Source organism: Oncorhynchus gorbuscha, unplaced genomic scaffold (genome assembly GCF_021184085.1).
Source record: "Oncorhynchus gorbuscha isolate QuinsamMale2020 ecotype Even-year unplaced genomic scaffold, OgorEven_v1.0 Un_scaffold_1376, whole genome shotgun sequence".
NCBI lineage: Eukaryota > Metazoa > Chordata > Actinopteri > Salmoniformes > Salmonidae > Oncorhynchus > Oncorhynchus gorbuscha.
In genome coordinates, this window is record NW_025746169.1 from 59361 (window position 1) to 81500 (window position 22140).

The 22140-nt window shown below is 50.0% G+C and overlaps 1 protein-coding gene across 1 annotated transcript in view; it reads right to left on the minus strand.

Moving 5' to 3' along the window:
- LOC124022417 (receptor tyrosine-protein kinase erbB-4-like) overlaps nucleotides 1–22140 on the minus strand; it is a gene marked incomplete at its 3' end in the record, with an annotated part of 133611 nt that overhangs the window by 51250 nt on the left and 60221 nt on the right. The gene's annotated exons all lie outside the window — the stretch shown is intronic.

A 22140-nucleotide genomic window follows, 5' to 3' on the forward strand; every position in this document is an offset into this window, starting at 1 on the left:
TGCCTCTCTGTTCACTGTGTGTGTCTCTCTCTGTTCACTGTGTGTGTCTCTATCTGTTCACTGTGTGTGTCTCTCTCTGTTCACTGTGTGTGTGTCTCTCTCTGTTCACTGTGTGTGTCTCTATCTGTTCACTGTGTGTGTCTCTCTCTGTTCACTGTGTGTGCCTCTCTGTTCACTGTGTGTGTCTCTCTCTGTTCACTGTGTGTGTCTCTATCTGTTCACTGTGTGTGTCTCTCTCTGTTCACTGTGTGTGTGCCTCTCTGTTCACTGTGTGTGTCTCTCTCTGTTCACTGTGTGTGTCTCTCTCTGTTCACTGTGTGTGTGTCTCTCTCTGTTCACTGTGTGTGTGTCTCTCTCTGTTCACTGTGTGTGTGTCTCTCTCTGTTCACTGTGTGTGCCTCTCTGTTCACTGTGTGTGTCTCTCTCTGTTCACTGTGTGTGTCTCTCTCTGTTCACTGTGTGTGTCTCTATCTGTTCACTGTGTGTGTCTCTCTCTCTGTTCACTGTGTGTGTCTCTCTCTCTGTTCACTGTGTGTGTCTCTCTGTTCACTGTGTGTGTGTCTCTCTCTGTTCACTGTGTGTGTGTCTCTCTCTGTTCACTGTGTGTGCCTCTCTGTTCACTGTGTCTCTCTCTCTGTTCACTGTGTGTGTGTCTCTCTCTGTTCACTGTGTGTGTGTCTCTCTCTGTTCACTGTGTGTGCCTCTCTGTTCACTGTGTCTCTCTCTCTGTTCACTGTGTGTGTCTCTATCTGTTCACTGTGTGTGTCTCTCTCTCTGTTCACTGTGTGTGTCTCTCTCTCTGTTCACTGTGTGTGTCTCTCTCTCTGTTCACTGTGTGTGTCTCTCTGTTCACTGTGTGTGTGTCTCTCTCTGTTCACTGTGTGTGTGTCTCTCTCTGTTCACTGTGTGTGTGTCTCTCTCTGTTCACTGTGTGTGCCTCTCTGTTCACTGTGTCTCTCTCTCTGTTCACTGTGTGTGCCTCTCTGTTCACTGTGTCTCTCTCTCTGTTCACTGTGTGTGTCTCTCTGTTCACTGTGTGTGTCTCTCTCTCTGTTCACAGTGTGTGTCTATCTGTTCACTGTGTGTGTGTCTCTCTCTGTTCACTGTGTGTGCCTCTCTGTTCACTGTGTCTCTCTCTCTGTTCACTGTGTGTGTGTCTCTCTCTGTTCACTGTGTGTGTGTCTCTCTCTGTTCACTGTGTGTGCCTCTCTGTTCACTGTGTCTCTCTCTCTGTTCACTGTGTGTGTCTCTATCTGTTCACTGTGTGTGTCTCTCTCTCTGTTCACTGTGTGTGTCTCTCTCTCTGTTCACTGTGTGTGTCTCTCTGTTCACTGTGTGTGTGTCTCTCTCTGTTCACTGTGTGTGTGTCTCTCTCTGTTCACTGTGTGTGCCTCTCTGTTCACTGTGTCTCTCTCTCTGTTCACTGTGTGTGTCTCTCTGTTCACTGTGTGTGTCTCTCTCTCTGTTCACAGTGTGTGTCTATCTGTTCACTGTGTGTGTCTCTCTCTCTGTTCACTGTGTGTGTCTATCTGTTCACTGTGTGTGTCTCTCTGTTCACTGTGTGTCTCTCTCTCTGTTCACTGTGTGTCTCTCTCTCTGTTCACTGTGTGTGTCTCTCTCCCTGTTCACTGTGTGTGTCTCTCTGTTCACTGTGTGTCTCTCTCTCTGTTCACTGTGTGTCTCTCTCTCTGTTCACTGTGTGTGTCTCTCTCTGTTCACTGTGTGTGTCTCTCTGTTCACTGTGTGTGTCTCTCTGTTCTCTGTGTGTGTCTCTCTGTTCACTGTGTGTGTCTCTCTGTTCACTGTGTGTGTCTCTCTCTGTTCACTGTGTGTGTCTCTCTGTTCACTGTGTGTGTCTCTCTCTCTGTTCACTGTGTGTCTCTCTCTCTGTTCACTGTGTGTGTCTCTCTCTCTGTTCACTGTGTGTGTCTCTCTCTCTGTTCGCTGTGTGTGTCTCTCTCTCTGTTCACTGTGTGTGTCTCTCTGTTCACTGTGTGTCTCTCTCTCTGTTCGCTGTGTGTGTCTCTCTCTGTTCACTGTGTGTGTCTCTCTCTCTGTTCGCTGTGTGTGTCTCTCTGTTCACTGTGTGTGTCTCTCTCTCTGTTCACTGTGTGTCTCTCTCTGTCTGTTCACTGTGTGTCTCTCTCTCTGTTCGCTGTGTGTGTCTCTCTCTGTTCACTGTGTGTGTCTCTCTCTGTTCACTGTGTGTGTCTCTCTCTCTGTTCACTGTGTGTCTCTCTCTGTTCACTGTGTGTCTCTCTCTCTGTTCACTGTGTGTGTCTCTCTCTCTGTTCACTGTGTGTCTCTCTCTCTGTTCGCTGTGTGTGTCTCTCTCTCTGTTCACTGTGTGTGTCTCTCTCTCTGTTCACTGTGTGTGTCTCTCTGTTCACTGTGTGTGTCTCTCTGTTCACTGTGTGTGTCTCTCTCTCTGTTCACTGTGTGTGTCTCTCTGTTCACTGTGTGTGTCTCTCTCTCTGTTCACTGTGTGTGTCTCTCTGTTCACTGTGTGTGTCTCTCTCTCTGTTCACTGTGTGTGTCTCTCTGTTCACTGTGTGTGTCTCTCTGTTCACTGTGTGTGTCTCTCTGTTCACTGTGTCTCTCTCTCTGTTCACTGTGTGTGTCTCTCTGTTCACTGTGTGTGTCTCTCTCTCTGTTCACTGTGTGTGTCTCTCTGTTCACTGTGTGTGTCTCTCTCTCTGTTCACTGTGTGTGTCTCTCTGTTCACTGTGTGTCTCTCTCTCTGTTCGCTGTGTGTGTCTCTCTCTCTGTTCACTGTGTGTGTCTCTATGTTCCTGTGTGTGTGTCTCTATGTTCACTGTGTGTGTGTGTCTGTTTACTGAGACCATACTTCAGTGTTATATTTTTATATATACACTGCTCAAAAAAATAAAGGGAACACTTAAACAACACAATGTAACTCCAAGTAAATCACACTTCTGTGAAATGAAACTATCCACTTAGGAAGCAACACTGATTGACAATACATTTCACATGCTGTTGTGCAAATGGAACAGGTGGAAATTATAGGCAATTAGCAAGACACCCCCAATAAAGGAGTGGTTCTGCAGGTGGTGACCACAGACCACTTCTCAGTTCCTAGGCTTCCTGGCTGATGTTTTGGTCACTGTTGAATGCTGGCGGTGCTTTCACTCTAGTGGTAGCATGAGACGGAGTCTACAACCCACACATGGTTCAGGTAGTGCAGCTTATCCAGGATGGCACATCAATGTGAGCTGTGACAAGGTTTGCTTTGTCTGTCAGCGTAGTGTCCAGAGCATGGAGGTGCTACCAGGAGACAGGCCAGTACATCAGGAGATGTGGAGGAGGCTGTAGGAGGGCAACAACCCAGCAGCAGGACCGCTACCTCCGCCTTTGTGCAAGGAGGAGCACTGCCAGAGCCCTGCAAAATGACCTGCAGCAGGCCACAAATGTGCATGTGTCTGCTCAAACGGTCAGAAACAGACTCCATGAGGGTGGTATGAGGAGGGCCCGATGTCGACAAGTGGGGGTTGTGTTTACAGCCCAACACCGTGCAGGACGTTTGGCATTTGCCAGAGAACACCACGATTGGCAAATTCGCCACTGGTGCCCTGTGCTCTTCACAGATGAAAGCAGGTTCACACTGAGCACATGTGACAGACGTGACAGAGTCTGGAGACGCCGTGGAGAACGTTTTGCTGCCTGCAACATCCTCCAGCATGACCGGGTTGGCGGTGGGTCAGTCATGGTGTGGGGTGGCATTTCTTTGGGGGGGAGCACAGCCCTCCATGTGCTCGCCAGAGGTAGCCTGACTGCCATTAGGTACCGAGATGACATCCTCAGACCCCTTGTGAGACCATATGCTGGTGCGGTTGGCCCTGGGTTCCTCCTAATGCAAGACAATGCTAGACCTCATGTGGCTGGAGTATGTCAGCAGTTCCTGCAAGAGGAAGGCATTGATGCTATGGACTGGCCCGCCAGTTCCCCAGACCTGAAACCAATTGAGCACATCTGGGACATCATGTCTCGCTCCATGCACCAACGCCACATTGCACCACAGACTGTCCAGGAGTTGGCGGATGCTTTAGTCCAGGAGACCATCCGCCACCTCATCAGGAGCATACCCAGGTGTTGTAGGGAGGTCATACAGGCACATGGAGGCCACACACACTACTGAGCCTCATTTTGACTTGTTTTAAGGACATTACATCAAAGTTGGATCAGCCTGTAGTGTGGTTTTCCACTTTAATTTTGAGTGTGACTCCAAATCCAGACCTCCATGGGTTGATAAATTTGATTTCCATTTTGTTGTCAGCACATTCAACTATGTAAAGAAAAAGTATTTAATAAGAATATTTCATTCATTCAGATCTAGGATGTGTTATTTTAGTGTTCCCTTTATTTTTTTGAGCAGTGTATATTCAGTAGGATATGAAAGCAGGATTACTGAGACGTTCACTGGGGTCCATGACATTGCCCACGGCTTTGCAATGACACACCACACACACCCAGCGTCATTCAGAGTCATTATAATGTGTCTGATCTAGCATGTAAGCCCTGAGCTATTGCTAGTGGAAGTGAGCCAATAGCATTGACTGAAAGAGAGAAGGAGAGGGGGGGAATAGAGGGAGAAAGTGAAAGAGAGAGAGAGAGAGAGAGAGAGAGAGAGAGAGAGAGAGAGAGAGAGAGAGAGAGAGAGAGAGAGAGAGAGAGAGAGAGAGAGAACGAGAGAGAGAACGAGAGAGAGAGAATGAGAGAACGAGAGAACGAGAGAGAGAACGAGAGAACGAGAGAGAGAGGGAGAGGGAGAGGGAACGAGAGAGAGAGGGAGAGGGAGAGGGAACGAGAGAGAGAGAGAGAAAGAGAGAGAGAGAGAGAACGAGAGAGAATGAGAGAACGAGAGAGAGAGGGAGAGGAAATGAGAGAGAGAGAGAGAGAGAGAGCGAGAGAGTGAGAGAGAGAACGAGAGAACGAGAGAGAGAGAGAGAGAGAGAACGAGAGAGAGAGAATGAGAGAACGAGAGAACGAGAGAGAGAACGAGAGAACGAGAGAGAGAGGGAGAGGGAGAGGGAACGAGAGAGAGAGGGAGAGGGAGAGGGAACGAGAGAGAGAGAGAGAAAGAGAGAGAGAGAGAGAACGAGAGAGAATGAGAGAACGAGAGAGAGAGGGAGAGGGAGAGGAAATGAGAGAGAGAGAGAGAGAGAGAGAGCGAGAGAGTGAGAGAGAAGAGAGAACGAGAGAAGAGAGAGAGAGAGAGAGAGAGAGAGAGAGAGAGAGAGAGAGAGAGAGAGAATAATAGAAAATAATGAAAGAAAGATGATTCCCAGTTAACCTGGACATAAACAAGGACTAGGAGTCTAGAACAGTGAGGGGCTGTCTGATGCCCTGGGACTGAACATCTAATGCCTGACTTGATATCAAGTAAGGGAGCTGTCCACTGGGCTACTCTAGCATGTGGTGCTGAAATGGCCCCTTGGCTCTGAACAGAGGAGAAGGGGAGGTGGAGCCCACAGAGCAAGCACAGCGGGACAACTAAACCTATTAGTGTTGCTCCAGCAGACAGATAAGGAGTCAATGTTCAAATCAGGGGTCAAGGGTCAAATAGTAATCTGGGAAAGGCCTTGGTAGCTCCACACAGTCTCAGAGACAAGCAATTTAAAACAAATCTGTCTTCAAAAAGCCTTAGAACTTATATTTTCTGAGCAAACTTATAAGCAAACTAGAATGCTATTTGGCCCTAAACAGAGAGTACACAGTGGCAGAATATATATAGAGAGAGGAGATATAGAGAGGAGATATAGGAGGAGATATAGAGAGAGAGAGGAGATATAGAGAGGAGATATAGGAGGAGATATAGAGAGAGAGAGGAGATATAGAGAGGAGATATAGGAGGAGATATAGAGAGAGAGGAGATATAGGAGGAGATATAGAGAGAGAGAGGAGATATAGAGAGAGGAGATATAGGAGGAGATATAGAGAGAGAGGAGATATAGGAGGAGATATAGAGAGAGAGAGGAGATATAGAGAGAGGAGATATAGAGAGGAGATATAGGAGGAGATATAGAGAGAGAGGAGATATAGGAGGAGATATAGAGAGAGAGGAGATATAGGAGGAGATATAGGAGGAGATATAGAGAGAGAGGAGATATAGGAGGAGATATAGAGAGAGAGGAGATATAGGAGGAGATATAGAGAGAGAGAGGAGATATAGAGAGAGGAGATATAGGAGGAGATATAGAGAGAGAGGAGATATAGGAGGAGATATAGAGAGAGAGAGGAGATATAGAGAGAGGAGATATAGAGAGAGGAGATATAGAGAGAGAGAGGAGATATAGAGAGAGGAGATATAGGAGGAGATATAGAGAGAGAGGAGATATAGGAGGAGATATAGAGAGAGAGGAGATATACAGAGAGGAGATATAGGAGGAGATATAGAGAGAGAGGAGATATAGGAGGAGATATAGAGAGAGAGAGGAGATATAGAGAGAGGAGATATAGGAGGAGATATAGAGAGAGAGAGGAGATATAAGAGGAGATAGAGAGAGAGGAGATATAGAGAGGAGATATAGGAGGAGATATAGAGAGAGAGGAGATATAGGAGGAGATATAGAGAGAGAGAGGAGATATAGAGAGAGGAGATATAGGAGGAGATATAGAGAGAGAGGAGATATAGGAGGAGATATAGAGAGAGAGAGGAGATATAGAGAGAGGAGATATAGAGAGGAGATATAGGAGGAGATATAGAGAGAGAGGAGATATAGGAGGAGATATAGAGAGAGAGGAGATATAGGAGGAGATATAGGAGGAGATATAGAGAGAGAGGAGATATAGGAGGAGATAGAGAGAGAGGAGATATAGAGAGAGGAGATATAGAGAGGAGATAGAGAGAGAGAGAGGAGATATAGAGAGGAGATATAGGAGGAGATAGAGAGAGAGAGAGGAGATATAGAGAGAGGAGATATAGGAGGAGATATAGAGAGAGGAGATATAGAGAGAGGAGATATAGAGAGGAGATATAGGAGGAGATATAGAGAGAGAGAGGAGATATAGAGAGGAGATATAGGAGGAGATATAGAGAGAGAGGAGATATAGGAGGAGATATAGAGAGAGAGGAGATATAGAGAGGAGATATAGGAGGAGATATAGAGAGAGAGAGGAGATATAAGAGGAGATATAGAGAGAGGAGATATAGAGAGAGGAGATATAGAGAGAGAGAGGAGATATAGAGAGAGGAGATATAGAGATAGAGAGGAGATATAGAGAGAGAGAGGAGATAGAGAGAGGAGATATAGAGAGAGGAGATATAGAGAGGAGATATAGAGAGAGGAGATATAGAGAGAGAGATAGAGAGAGGAGATATAGAGAGGAGATATAGAGAGAGGAGATATAGAGAGAGGAGATATAGAGAGGAGATATAGAGGAGATATAGAGAGGAGATATAGAGAGGAGATATAGGAGGAGATATAGAGAGAGAGAGGAGATATAGAGAGGAGATATAGGAGGAGATATAGAGAGAGAGAGGAGATATAGAGAGGAGATATAGGAGGAGATATAGAGAGAGAGAGGAGATATAGAGAGATATAGAGGAGATATAGAGAGAGGAGATATAAGAGGAGATAGAGAGAGAGAGAGATATAGAGAGAGGAGATATAAGAGGAGATAGAGAGAGAGGAGATATAGAGAGAGAGAGGAGATATAAGAGGAGATAGAGAGGAGATATAGAGAGGAGATATAGGAGGAGATATAGAGAGAGAGAGGAGATATAGAGAGGAGATATAGGAGGAGATATAGAGAGAGAGAGGAGATATAGAGAGGAGATATAGGAGGAGATATAGAGAGAGAGGAGATATAGGAGGAGATATAGAGAGAGAGGAGATATAGAGAGAGAGAGGAGATATAAGAGGAGATAGAGAGAGAGGAGATATAGAGAGGAGATATAGAGAGAGAGAGGAGATATAAGAGGAGATAGAGAGAGAGGAGATATAGAGAGAGGAGATATAGAGAGGAGATATAGAGAGAGAGAGAGGAGATATAGAGAGAGAGGAGATATAAGAGGAGATAGAGAGGAGATATAGAGAGGAGATATAGGAGGAGATATAGAGAGAGAGAGGAGATATAGAGAGGAGATATAGGAGGAGATATAGAGAGGAGATATAGAGGAGATATAGGAGGAGATATAGAGAGAGGAGATATAGGAGGAGATATAGAGAGAGAGAGGAGATATAGGAGGAGATATAGAGAGGAGATATAAGAGGAGATAGAGAGAGAGGAGATATAGAGAGGAGATATAGGAGGAGATATATAGAGAGAGGAGATAGAGAGAGAGGAGATATAGGAGGAGATATAGAGAGAGAGGAGATATAGAGGAGATATAGAGAGGAGATATAGAGAGAGAGGAGATATAAGAGGAGATAGAGAGAGAGGAGATATAGAGAGGAGATATAGGAGGAGATATAGAGAGAGAGAGGAGATATAGGAGGAGATAGAGAGAGAGGAGATATAGAGAGAGAGAGGAGATATAAGAGGAGATAGAGAGAGAGGAGATATAGAGAGGAGATATAGGAGAGAGATAGAGAGAGAGGAGATATAGAGAGGAGATATAGAGAGAGATATAGGAGGAGATATAGAGAGAGAGAGGAGATATAAGAGGAGATAGAGAGAGGAGATATAGAGAGAGGAGATATAGGAGGAGATATAGAGAGAGGAGGAGATATAGAGAGGAGATATAGGAGGAGATATAGAGAGAGAGGAGATATAGAGAGGAGATATAGGAGGAGATATAGAGAGAGAGGAGATATAGGAGGAGATATAGAGAGAGAGAGGAGAGGAGATATAGAGGAGATATAGAGAGAGAGGAGATATAGGAGGAGATATAGAGAGAGAGGAGAGAGAGGAGATATAGAGAGGAGATATAGAGAGAGGAGATATAGGAGGAGATATAGAGAGGAGATATAGGAGGAGATATAGGAGGAGATATAGAGAGAGGAGATATAGAGAGAGGAGATATAGAGAGAGAGATATAGAGAGATATAGAGAGGAGATATAGGAGGAGATATAGAGAGAGATATAGAGAGAGGAGATATAGGAGAGGAGATAGAGAGAGAGGAGATATAGAGAGGAGATATAGGAGATATAGAGAGGAGATATAGGAGGAGATATAGAGGAGATATAGAGAGAGGAGATATAGGAGGAGAGAGAGGAGATATAGGAGATAGAGAGGAGATATAGGAGGAGATATATAGAGAGAGGAGATATAGGAGGAGATATAGGAGGAGATATAGAGAGATATAGGAGGAGATATAGAGAGAGAGGAGATATAGGAGGAGATATAGGAGAGGAGGAGATATAGAGAGAGAGGAGATATAGGAGGAGATAGAGAGAGAGGAGATATAGAGAGAGGAGATATAGAGAGGAGATATAGGAGGAGATATAGAGAGAGGAGATATAGGAGGAGATATAGAGAGAGAGGAGATATAGGAGAGGAGATATAGGAGGAGATATAGAGAGAGGAGATATAGGAGGATATAGAGAGAGGAGATATAGAGAGGAGATATAGGAGGAGAGAGGAGATATAGAGAGGAGATATAGAGAGAGAGAGGAGATATAGAGAGGAGATAGAGAGAGAGGAGATATAGGAGGAGAGAGAGGAGAGATATAGAGGAGATATAGGAGATATAGAGAGAGGAGATATAAGAGGAGAGAGAGGAGATATAGAGAGGAGATATAGAGAGAGGAGAGAGAGGAGATATAGAGAGGAGATATAGAGAGAGAGAGGAGATATAGAGAGAGAGAGGAGATATAGAGAGAGGAGATATAGAGGAGAGGAGATATAGAGAGGAGATATAGAGAGAGAGAGATATAGAGAGGAGATAGAGAGAGAGATATAGAGAGAGGAGATATAGAGAGAGAGGAGATATAGGAGGAGATATAGAGAGGAGATATAGAGGAGATATGGAGGAGATATAGAGAGAGAGGAGGAGATATAGGAGGAGATATAGAGAGAGAGAGGAGATATAGAGAGGAGATATAGGAGGAGATATAGAGAGAGAGGAGATATAGGAGGAGATATATAGAGAGAGAGAGGAGATATAGAGAGGAGATAGAGAGAGAGAGAGATATAGAGAGGAGATATAAGAGGAGATAGAGAGAGAGAGGAGATATAGAGGAGATATAGGAGAGATAGAGAGAGAGGAGATAGAGGAGATAGAGAGAGAGGAGATATAGAGAGGAGATATAGAGAGAGAGGAGATATATAGAGAGGAGATATAGAGAGGAGATATAGGAGGAGATATAGAGGAGATAGGAGATAGAGAGGAGATAGAGAGAGGAGATATAGAGAGAGAGATATAGGAGGAGATAGAGAGAGAGAGGAGATATAGAGAGGAGATATAGGAGGAGATATAGAGAGAGAGGAGATATAGAGAGGAGATATAGAGAGGAGATATAGGAGGAGATATAGAGAGAGAGAGGAGATATAGAGAGGAGATATAGGAGGAGATATAGAGAGAGAGAGATAGAGGAGATATATAGAGAGGAGATATAGAGAGGAGATATAGAGAGGAGATATAGGAGGAGATATAGAGAGAGATATAGGAGGAGATATAGAGAGAGGAGATATAGGAGGAGATATAGGAGGAGAGATAGAGAGAGGAGATATAGGAGGAGATATATAGAGAGAGAGGAGATATAGAGAGGAGATATAGGAGGAGATATAGAGAGGAGATATAGGAGGAGATATAGAGAGAGAGGAGATATAGAGAGGAGATATAGGAGGAGATATAGAGAGAGAGGAGATATAAGAGGAGGAGATATAGAGAGGAGATATAGGAGGAGATATAGGAGAGAGAGAGGAGATATAGAGGAGAGAGAGAGAGGAGATATAGAGAGGAGATATAGAGAGGAGATATAGGAGGAGATATAGAGAGGAGATATAGGAGAGATATAGAGAGAGGAGATATAGGAGAGATATAGGAGGAGATAGAGAGAGAGGAGATAGAGGAGATATAGGAGGAGATATAGAGAGAGGAGATATAGAGGAGATATAGAGAGGAGATATAGAGAGAGGAGATATAGAGAGGAGATATAGAGGAGATATAGAGAGAGAGGAGATATAGGAGGAGATATAGAGAGAGAGGAGATATAGGAGGAGATATAGGAGGAGATATAGAGAGAGAGGAGATATAGGAGGAGATAGAGAGAGGAGATATAGAGAGGAGATATAGGAGGAGATATAGAGAGAGGAGATATAGGAGAGAGATATAGAGAGATATAGAGAGATATAGAGAGAGGAGATATAGGAGGAGATATAGAGAGATATAGAGAGGAGATATAGGAGGAGATAGAGAGAGATATAGAGAGGAGATATAGGAGGAGATATAGAGAGAGAGGAGATATAAGAGGAGATAGAGAGAGAGAGGAGATATAGAGAGAGGAGATATAGGAGGAGATATAGAGAGAGGAGATATAGAGAGGAGATATAGGAGGAGATAGAGAGAGAGGAGATATAGAGAGGAGATATAGGAGGAGATATAGAGAGAGGAGATATAGGAGGAGATATAGAGAGAGAGAGATATAGAGAGAGGAGATATAGGAGGAGATATAGAGAGAGAGAGGAGATATAGAGAGATATAGAGAGATATAGGAGAGAGAGGAGATATAGAGAGGAGATATAGAGGAGATATAGAGAGAGAGGAGATATAGGAGGAGATATAGAGAGAGAGGAGATATAGGAGGAGATATAGGAGGAGATATAGAGAGAGAGGAGATATAGGAGGAGATAGAGAGAGAGAGAGATATAGAGAGAGGAGATATAGGAGGAGATATAGAGAGAGAGGAGATATAGGAGGAGATATAGAGAGAGAGAGGAGATATAGAGAGAGAGATAGAGAGAGGAGATATAAGAGGGAGATAGAGAGAGGAGATATAGAGAGGAGATATAGGAGGAGATATAGAGAGAGAGAGGAGATATAGAGAGAGGAGATATAGAGAGAGAGAGGAGATATAGAGAGAGGAGAGATATAGAGAGAGAGAGGAGATATAGAGAGAGGAGATATAGAGAGGAGATATAGGAGATATAGAGAGGAGATATAGAGAGAGATATAGAGAGAGGAGATAGATAGAGAGAGAGGAGATATAGAGAGGAGATAGAGAGGAGATAGAGAGAGAGGAGATATAGAGAGAGGAGATATAGAGAGGAGATAGGAGAGATAGAGAGGAGATATAGGAGAGGAGATATAGGAGAGAGAGGAGATAGAGAGAGATATAGGAGGAGATATAGAGAGAGAGAGGAGATATAAGAGAGAGAGAGGAGATATAGAGAGATATAGGAGGAGATAGAGAGAGAGAGATATAGAGGATAGAGAGAGAGGAGAGAGGAGATATAGGAGGAGATAGAGAGAGAGGAGATATAGAGAGGAGATATAGAGAGAGAGGAGATATAGAGAGGAGATATAGGAGGAGATATAGAGAGAGAGGAGATATAGGAGGAGATATAGAGAGAGGAGATATAGAGAGGAGAGGAGATATAGGAGGAGAGATAGAGAGAGAGAGGAGATATAGAGGAGATATAGGAGATATAGAGAGAGAGATATAGAGGAGAGGAGATATAGAGAGAGAGAGGAGGAGATATAGAGAGAGGAGATATAGGAGATATAGAGAGAGAGGAGATATAGAGAGGAGATATAGAGAGAGAGGAGATATAGAGAGAGAGGAGATATAGAGAGGAGATATAGGAGGAGATATAGAGAGAGGAGATATAGAGGAGATATAGAGAGAGGAGATATAGAGAGGAGATATAGGAGGAGATATAGAGAGAGAGGAGATATAGGAGGAGATATAGAGAGAGGAGATATAGAGAGAGGAGATATAGAGAGGAGATATAGGAGGAGATATAGAGAGAGAGGAGATATAGGAGGAGATATAGAGAGAGAGGAGATATAGGAGGAGATATAGGAGGAGATATAGAGAGAGAGGAGATATAGAGAGGAGATATAGAGAGGAGAGGAGGAGATATAGAGAGAGAGGAGATATAAGAGGAGATAGAGAGAGAGGAGATATAGGAGAGGAGAGATAGAGAGAGGAGATATAGATAGGAGGAGATAGAGAGAGGAGATATAGAGAGGAGATATAGGAGGAGATATAGAGATATAGGAGGAGATATAGGAGGAGATATAGAGAGAGGAGATATAGGAGGAGATAGATATAGAGAGGAGATATAGGAGGAGATATAGAGAGAGAGGAGATATAAGAGGAGATATAGAGAGAGGAGATATAGAGAGAGGAGATATAGGAGGAGATAGAGAGAGGAGATATAGAGAGGAGAGGAGAGATAGAGAGAGAGAGAGGAGATATAGAGGAGATATAGGAGGAGATATAGAGAGAGGAGAGAGGAGATATAGAGAGAGAGGAGATATAGAGAGAGGAGATATAGGAGGAGATATAGAGAGAGGAGATATAGGAGGAGATATAGAGAGAGGAGATATAGAGAGGAGATATAGAGAGAGAGGAGATATAGAGAGGAGATATAGAGAGATATAGAGAGAGGAGATATAGAGGAGATATAGGAGGAGATATAGAGAGAGAGAGATAGGAGGAGATATAGAGAGAGAGGAGATATAGAGAGAGGAGATATAGGAGGAGATATAGAGAGGAGATATAGGAGGAGATATAGAGAGAGGAGATATAGAGAGAGGAGATATAGGAGGAGATATAGAGAGAGAGAGGAGATATAAGAGGAGATAGAGAGAGGAGATATAGAGAGGAGATATAGGAGGAGATATAGAGAGAGAGGAGATATAGGAGGAGATATAGAGAGAGAGGAGATATAGAGAGGAGATATAGGAGGAGATATAGAGAGAGGAGATATAGGAGGAGATATAGAGAGAGAGGAGATATAGAGAGAGGAGATATAGAGAGGAGATATAGGAGGAGATATAGAGAGAGAGGAGATATAGGAGGAGATATAGAGAGAGAGGAGATATAGGAGGAGATATAGGAGGAGATATAGAGAGAGAGGAGATATAGGAGGAGATAGAGAGAGAGGAGATATAGAGAGGAGATATAGGAGGAGATATAGAGAGAGAGAGGAGATATAAGAGGAGATAGAGAGAGAGGAGATATAGAGAGAGGAGATATAGGAGGAGATAGAGAGAGAGGAGATATAGAGAGGAGATATAGGAGGAGATAGAGAGAGAGGAGATATAGAGAGGAGATATAGGAGGAGATATAGAGAGAGAGAGGAGATATAAGAGGAGATAGAGAGAGAGGAGATATAGAGAGGAGATATAGAGAGGAGATATAGAGAGAGAGAGGAGATATAGAGAGAGAGAGGAGATATAGGAGGAGATAGAGAGAGAGGAGATATAGAGAGGAGATATAGGAGGAGATATAGAGAGAGAGAGGAGATATAGAGAGGAGATATAGAGAGGAGATATAGGAGGAGATATAGAGAGAGAGAGGAGATATAAGAGGAGATAGAGAGAGGAGATATAGAGAGGAGATATAGAGAGGAGATATAGAGAGGAGATATAGGAGGAGATATAGAGAGAGAGGAGATATATAGAGAGAGGAGATATAGAGAGAGAGGAGATATAAGAGGAGATAGAGAGAGAGGAGATAGAGAGAGAGGAGATAGAGAGAGAGGAGATAGAGAGAGGAGATATAGAGAGAGGAGATAGAGAGAGAGGAGATAGAGAGAGGAGATATAGAGAGAGGAGATAGAGAGAGAGGAGATAGAGAGTGAGAGAGAAGCATAGCCTTGCTATTGAGAAAGGCCGTCGTAGGCAGACATTGCTCCCAAGAGAAGACAGGCTATGTGCTCACTGCCCACAAAATGAGGTGGAAACTGAGCTGCACTTCCTAACCTTCTGCCCAATGTATGACCATATTAGAGAGACATATTTCCCTCAGATCACACAGATCCACAAAGAATTTGAAAACAAACCCAATTTTGATAAACTCCCATATCTACTGGGGGAAATACCACAGTGTGACATCACAGCAGCAGGATTTGTGACCTGTTGCCACAAGAAGAGGTCAACCAGTGAAGAACAAACACCATTGTAAATACAACCCATATTTATGCTTATTTATTTTCCCTTTTGTACTTTAAGCATTTGTACATCATTACAACACTGTATACATAATATGACATTTGTAATGTCTTTATTGTTTTGAAACTTCTGTATATTATCTACCTCACTTGCTTTGGTAATGTTAACACATGTTTCCCATGCCAATGAAGCCCCTTGAATTGAATTGAATTGAGAGGAAATATAGAGGAGATATAGATATCTCTCTGTCTCTCTAATCTCTGTCTATCTCTCTGTCTCATCTCTATCTCTCACTCTCTCTCTCACTCTCTCTCTGTCTCTCTCTCTCTGTTACTCTCTCTCTCACTCTCTCTGTTACTCTCTCTCTCACTCACTCTCTCTCTGTCGCTATCTCTCTCTCTCCCTCTCTCACTCTCTCTCTCTCTCTCTCTCTCTCTCTCTCTCTCTCTCTCTCTCTCTCCTCTCTCTCTCTCTCTCTCTCTCTCTCTCTCTCTCTCTCAACCAATCTCTCTCTCTCTCTCTCAGCTCTCAGCTCTCACATCAAAACTCTCTCCTTTCAACCAATCAGAGAGGAGAAGGGCTCTGGACAGCTAGCACATCAAAAACCCTCCTTTCAACCAATCTCTCTCTCTCTCTCTCACCTCTCTCTCTCACTGTCTCTCCCTGGACAGCTCTAGCTCTCCCTCTCTCAAAACCCTCCTTTCAACCAATCAGAGAGGAGAAGGGCTGCTGGACAGCATAGCACACCCTCTCTCTCACACTCTCTCTCTCCCTCTCTCCCTCTTTCTCTCAATCAGAGAGGAGAAGGGCTGCTCTCTCAGCACTCTCTCTCCTCTCTCCCTTTCTCTCAAACACTCTCTCTTTCAACCAATCAGAGAGGAGACTCTCTCTCTCCCTCTCTCACTCTTTCTCACTCTCTCTCCCTCTCACACTCTCTCTCTCCCTCTCTCTCTCTCTCTCTCTGTCTCTCTCACACACTCTCTCTCTCTCACTCTCTCTCCCTCTCACATTCTCTCTCTAACCTTCTATAGAAAGACAGGTGTGATATTCTAAATTCTCCATTCATGGCCAGTGATTTGACTGTATCATTAGTTGTCAATAGTGCAATCACTTCACTCAGCTCTCTCTGAAACACCTCACTGTTTCATCAGGAGAAGAGAGGAGAAGGGCTGCTGGACAGCATAGCACATCAAAACCCCTCCTTTCAACCAATCAGAGAGGAGAAGGGCTGCTGGACAGCATAGCACATCAAAAACAATGTGCAGTTTCCATGAAGTGTCATCAAGTAGGGGAGGAGGGGAGGTGGGGAGGTGGGGAGGTGGGGAGTTGGGGAGGTGGGGAGGCGGGGAGTTGGGGAGGAGGGGAGTTGGGGAGTTGGGGAGGAGGGGAGTTGGGGAGGAGGGGAGTTGGGGAGTTGGGGAGGAGGGGAGTTGGGGAGTTGGGGAGGTGGGGAGGCGGGGAGGAGGGGAGTTGGGGAGGAGGGAGGTGGGAAGGCGGGGAGGAGGGGAGTTGGGGAGGAGGGGAGGTGGGGAGGAGGGAGGTGGGGGAGGCGGGGAGGAGGGGAGGTGGGGAGGAGGGAGGTGGGGAGGTGGGGAGTGGGAGAGGTGGGGAGGAGGGGAGTGGGAGAGGTGGGGAGGGAGGAGGAGGGAGTGGGAGAGGTGGGGAGGTGGGGAGGTGGGGAGTGGGGGAGGTGGGGAGGTGGGGAGTGGGAGAGGTGGGGAGTGGGGAGGTGGGGAGGTGGGGAGGTGGGGAGTGGGAGAGATGGGGAGGTGGGGAGTGGGAGAGGTGGGGAGGTGGGGAGTGGGAGAGATGGGGAGGAGGGGAGGTAGGGAGTGGGAGAGGTGGGGAGGTGGGGAGGAGGGGAGTGGGAGAGGTGGGGAGGAGGGGAGTGGGAGAGGTGGGGAGGTGGGGAGGAGGGGAGTGGGAGAGGTGGGGAGGTGGGGAGGTGGGGGTGGGGAGGTGGGGAGTGGGAGAGGTGGGGAGGTGGGGAGTGGGAGAGGTGGGGAGGTGGGGAGTGGGAGAGGTGGGGAGGTGGGGAGTGGGAGAGGTGGGGAGGTGGGGAGTGGGAGAGATGGGGAGGATGGGAGTGGGAGAGGTGGGGAGGAGGGGAGATAGGGAGTGGGAGAGGTGGGGAGGTGGGGAGTGGGAGAGATGGGGAGGATGGGAGTGGGAGAGGTGGGGAGGAGGGGAGATAGGGAGTGGGAGAGGTGGGGAGGTAGGGAGTGGGAGAGGTGGGGAGGTGGGGAGTGGGAGAGGTGGGGAGTGGGAGAGGTGGGGGAGTGGGAGAGGTGGGGAGGTGGGGAGGTGGGGAGTGGGAGAGGTGGGGAGGTGGGGAGGTGGGGAGTGGGAGAGGTGGGGAGGAGGGGAGTGGGAGAGGTGGGGAGGTGGGGAGGAGGGGAGTGGGAGAGGTGGGGAGGTGGGGGGGGGAGTGGGGGGTGGGAGAGGTGGGGAGTGGGGAGGTGGGGAGTGGGAGAGGTGGGGAGGTGGGGAGGTGGGGAGGTGGGGAGGTGGGGAGCGGGAGAGGTGGGGAGGTGGGGAGTGGGAGAGGTGGGGAGGTGGGGAGGTGGGGAGTGGGAGAGGTGGGGAGTGGGAGAGGTGGGGAGGAGGGGAGTGGGAGAGGTGGGGAGGAGGGGAGGTAGGGAGTGGGAGATGTGGGGAGGTGGGGAGGGGGGAGTGGGAGAGGTGGGGAGGTGGGGAGGAGGGGGTGGGAGAGGTGGGGAGGAGGGGAGTGGGAGAGGTGGGGGAGGTGGGGAGGTGGGGGGTGGAGGTGGGGAGGTGGGGAGTGGGAGAGGTGGGGAGTGGGGAGGTGGGGAGGTGGGGAGTGGGAGAGGTGGAGAGGTGGGGAGGTGGGGAGGTGGGGAGTGGGAGAGGTGGGGAGTGGGAGAGGTGGGGAGGTGGGGAGTGGGAGAGGTGGGGAGGTGGGGAGTGGGAGAGGTGGGGAGGTGGGGAGGTGGGGAGTGGGAGAGGTGGGGAGGTGGGGGAGTGGGAGAGGTGGGGAGGAGGGAGTGGGAGAGGTGGGGAGGAGGGGAGGTAGGGAGTGGGAGAGGTGGGGAGGTGGGGAGGAGGGGAGTGGGAGAGGTGGGGAGGTGGGGAGTGGGAGAGATGGGGAGTGGGGAGGTGGGGAGGTGGGGAGTGGGAGAGGTGGGGAGAAGTGGAGGTAGGGAGTGGGAGAGGTGAGGAGGTGGGGAGTGGGAGAGGTGGGGAGGTGGGGAGGTGGGGAGGTGGGGAGGAGGGGAGGTAGGGAGTGGGAGAGGTGGGGAGGTGGGGAGGAGGGGAGTGGGAGAGGTGGGGAGTGGGAGAGGTGGGGAGTGGGAGAGGTGGGGAGGTGGGGAGTGGGAGACGTGGGGAGGTGGGGAGTGGGAGAGGTGGAGAGGAGGGGAGTGGGAGAGGTGGGGAGGAGGGGAGGTAGGGAGTGGGAGAGGTGGGGAGGTGGGGAGGAGGGGAGTGGGAGAGGTGGGGAGGTGGGGGAGGAGGGGAGTGGGAGAGGTGGGGGAGGTGGGGAGGTGGGGAGTGGGAGAGGTGGGGAGGTGGGGAGTGGGAGAGGTGGGGGAGGTGGGGGAGTGGGAGAGGTGGGGAGGTGGGGGTGGGAGAGGTGGGGAGGTGGGGAGGTGGGGAGTGGGAGAGGTGGGGAGGTGGGGAGTGGGAGAGATGGGGAGGATGGGAGTGGGAGAGGTGGGGAGGAGGGGAGATAGGGAGTGGGAGAGGTGGGGGAGGTGGGGGAGGTGGGGAGTGGGAGAGGTGGGGAGTGGGGAGAGGTGGGGAGTGGGAGAGGTGGGGAGGTGGGGAGGTGGGGAGAGAGGTGGGGAGGTGGGGAGTGGGAGAGGTGGGGAGGTGGGGAGTGGGGAGAGGTGGGGAGGTGGGGAGTGGGAGAGGTGGGGAGGTGGGGAGGTGGGGAGGTGGGGAGTGGGAGAGGTGGGGAGGTGGGGAGTGGGAGAGATGGGGAGGATAGTGGGGGAGGTGGGGAGGAGAGTAGGGAGTGGGGAGGTGGGGAGGTGGGGAGGTGGGGAGTGGGAGAGGTGGGGAGTGGGAGAGGTGGGGAGTGGGAGAGGTGGGGAGGTGGGGGAGGTGGGGAGGTGGGGAGTGGGAGAGGTGGGGAGGTGGGGAGGTGGGGAGTGGGAGAGGTGGGGAGGGAGGGGAGTGGGAGAGGTGGGGAGGGAGGGGAGTGGGAGAGGTGGGGAGGTGGGGAGATGGGGAGTGGGAGAGGTGGGGAGTGGGAGAGGTGGGGAGGTGGGGAGGTGGGGAGCGGGAGAGGTGGGGAGGTGGGGAAGGTGGGGAGGTGGGGAGGTGGGGAGTGGGAGAGGTGGGGAGTGGGGAGAGGTGGGGAGGAGGGGAGTGGGAGAGGTGGGGAGGTGGGGAGGAGGGGAGTGGGAGAGGTGGGGAGGTGGGGAGATGGGGGAGGCGGGGAGGAGGGAGTTGGGGAGGAGGGAGGTGGGAAGGAGGGGGAGTGGGAGAGGTGGGGAGGTGGGGAGGTGGGGAGTGGGAGAGGTGGGGAGGTGGGGAGGTGGGGAGTGGGAGAGGTGGGGAGGTGGGGAGTGGGAGAGATGGGGAGGATGGGAGTGGAGAGGTGGGGAGGAGGGGAGATAGGGAGTGGGAGAGGTGGGGAGGTGGGGGGGAGGTGGGGAGTGGGAGAGGTGGGGAGTGGGAGAGGTGGGGAGTGGGAGAGGTGGGGAGTGGGAGAGGTGGGGAGGTGGGGAGGTGGGGAGTGGGAGAGGTGGGGAGGTGGGGAGTGGGAGAGGTGGGGAGGTGGGGAGTGGGAGAGGTGGGGAGGTGGGGAGTGGGAGAGGTGGGGAGGTGGGGAGGTGGGGAGGTGGGGAGTGGGAGAGGTGGGGAGGTGGGGAGTGGGAGAGATGGGGAGGATGGGAGTGGGAGAGGTGGGGAGGAGGGGAGATAGGGAGTGGGAGAGGTGGGGAGGTGGGGGAGGTGGGGAGTGGGAGAGGTGGGGAGTGGGAGAGGTGGGGAGTGGGAGAGGTGGGGAGGTGGGGAGGTGGGGAGGTGGGGAGGTGGGGAGTGGGAGAGGTGGGGAGGTGGGGAGGTGGGGAGTGGGAGAGGTGGGGAGGAGGGATGGGAGAGGTGGGGAGGAGGGGAGTGGGAGAGGTGGGGAGGTGGGGAGATGGGGAGTGGGAGAGGTGGGGAGTGGGAGAGGTGGGGAGGTGGGGAGGTGGGGAGCGGGAGAGGTGGGGAGGTGGGGAGTGGGAGAGGTGGGGAGGTGGGGAGGTGGGGAGTGGGAGAGGTGGGGAGTGGGAGAGGTGGGGAGGAGGGGAGTGGGAGAGGTGGGGGAGGTGGGGAGGAGGGGAGTGGGGGAGAGGTGGGGAGGTGGGGAGATGGGGAGGCGGGGAGGAGGGAGTTGGGGAGGGAGGGAGGTGGGGAAGGAGGGGAGTGGGAGAGGTGGGGAGGTGGGGAGGTGGGGAGTGGGAGAGGTGGGGAGGTGGGGAGGAGGGGAGTGGGAGAGGTGGGGAGGTGGGGAGTGGGAGAGATGGGGAGTGGGGAGGTGGGGAGTGGGAGAGGTGGAGAGGTGGGGGAGGTGTGGAGGTAGGGAGTGGGAGAGGTGGGGAGGTGGGGAGTGGGAGAGGTGGGGAGGTGGGGAGGTGGGGAGGAGAGGGAGGTAGGGAGTGGGAGAGGTGGGGGAGGTGGGGAGGAGGGGAGTGGGAGAGGTGGGGAGTGGGAGAGGTGGGGAGGTGGGGAGTGGGAGAGGTGGGGAGTGGGAGAGGTGGGGAGGAGGGGAGTGGGAGAGGTGGGGAGGAGGGGAGGTGGGGAGTGGGAGAGGTGGGGAGGTGGGGGGGAGGAGGGTGTGGGGAGGTGGGGAGGAGGGGAGTGGGAGAGGTGGGGAGGTGGGGAGTGGGAGAGGTGGGGAGGTGGGGAGTGGGGAGAGGTGGGGAGTGGGAGAGGTGGAGAGGTGGGGAGGAGGTGGGGAGTGGGAGAGGTGGGGAGGTGGGGAGTGGGAGAGGTGGGGAGGTGGGGAGTGGGAGAGGTGGGGAGGTGGGGAGGAGGGGAGTGGGAGAGGTGGGGGGAGGGGAGTGGGAGAGGTGGGGAGGTGGGGAGTGGGAGAGGTGGGGGAGGTGGGGAGTGGGAGAGGTGGGAGGAGGGGAGTGGGAGAGGGTGGGGAGTGGGAGGGGGGGGAGAGGGGGGGAGGTGGGGGAGTGGGGAGTGGGGAGGTGGGGAGGAGGGGAGTGGGGAGGTGGGGAGGAGGGGAGTGGGAGAGGTGGGGAGGGAGGGGAGTGGGAGAGGTGGGGAGGTGGGGGGGAGTGGGAGAGGTGGGGAGGTGGGGAGTGGGAGAGGTGGGGAGTGTCGTAATTTGTAAGTCGCTCTGGATAAGAGCGTCTGCTAAATGACTTAAATGTAAATGTAAATGTATGTATTCAAAGTGTATGTGTTAGGGTCATAGGGTGTGTGTGTTTGTGTGTCCATCTGTGTGTGTTTAGGTGGGCTTGGCAGACTGGGCAGTAGTCCCAGATCGTCACCCCCTCTGACCCTATTTCTACCCCCCCACCACAATAAGATCCAAGATCATGGAAATGAATGAGTGTGTCCACTCAGACTCTCCCTTGCCAGAGGAAGACTGATTGAGATGGATGTGTGTGTTCTTCCATCAGCCTCTCTGTGCTGCAGCGTTGTGGGACTGCAGCAGGCGGGGCAGTAAACTGACAGCTGTCTATAACACTGTGGTTTCACCTGTAAATGATCCTAACGCTCCCCGACAGCTCCTACTTTGGAATGGAACTGGGAGGCCAGGTCAACTGCGGGCGTACACACTAACAAGTGAACGCACACACACATCCCCTCCAATGAATACCAAGCGTACTCTCCAGTCTAGTAATACATCCCTGCAACTTCATCTCAATGCTCCAACAATGAGAGATGGACATCATGTTGAGGTAGTTGTATACTTTATGGGTCAGTTAAATATTCTGTCCAGGGTTTAGCAAGCTAAGGTGTGGAGTTAACAGTTTGGAAGACTCCATTTTGACACAGTGCACTATGATGTGTAGAGTACATGTGCAGCACAAGGTGTACTGTATCTTGTTCAACACTATGTCAGGGTTTTACAGAGATCGTATCCTTTTCAGAAATACATCAAGTACATGTTGTGAAATCCTTCACATCATGTCCACTC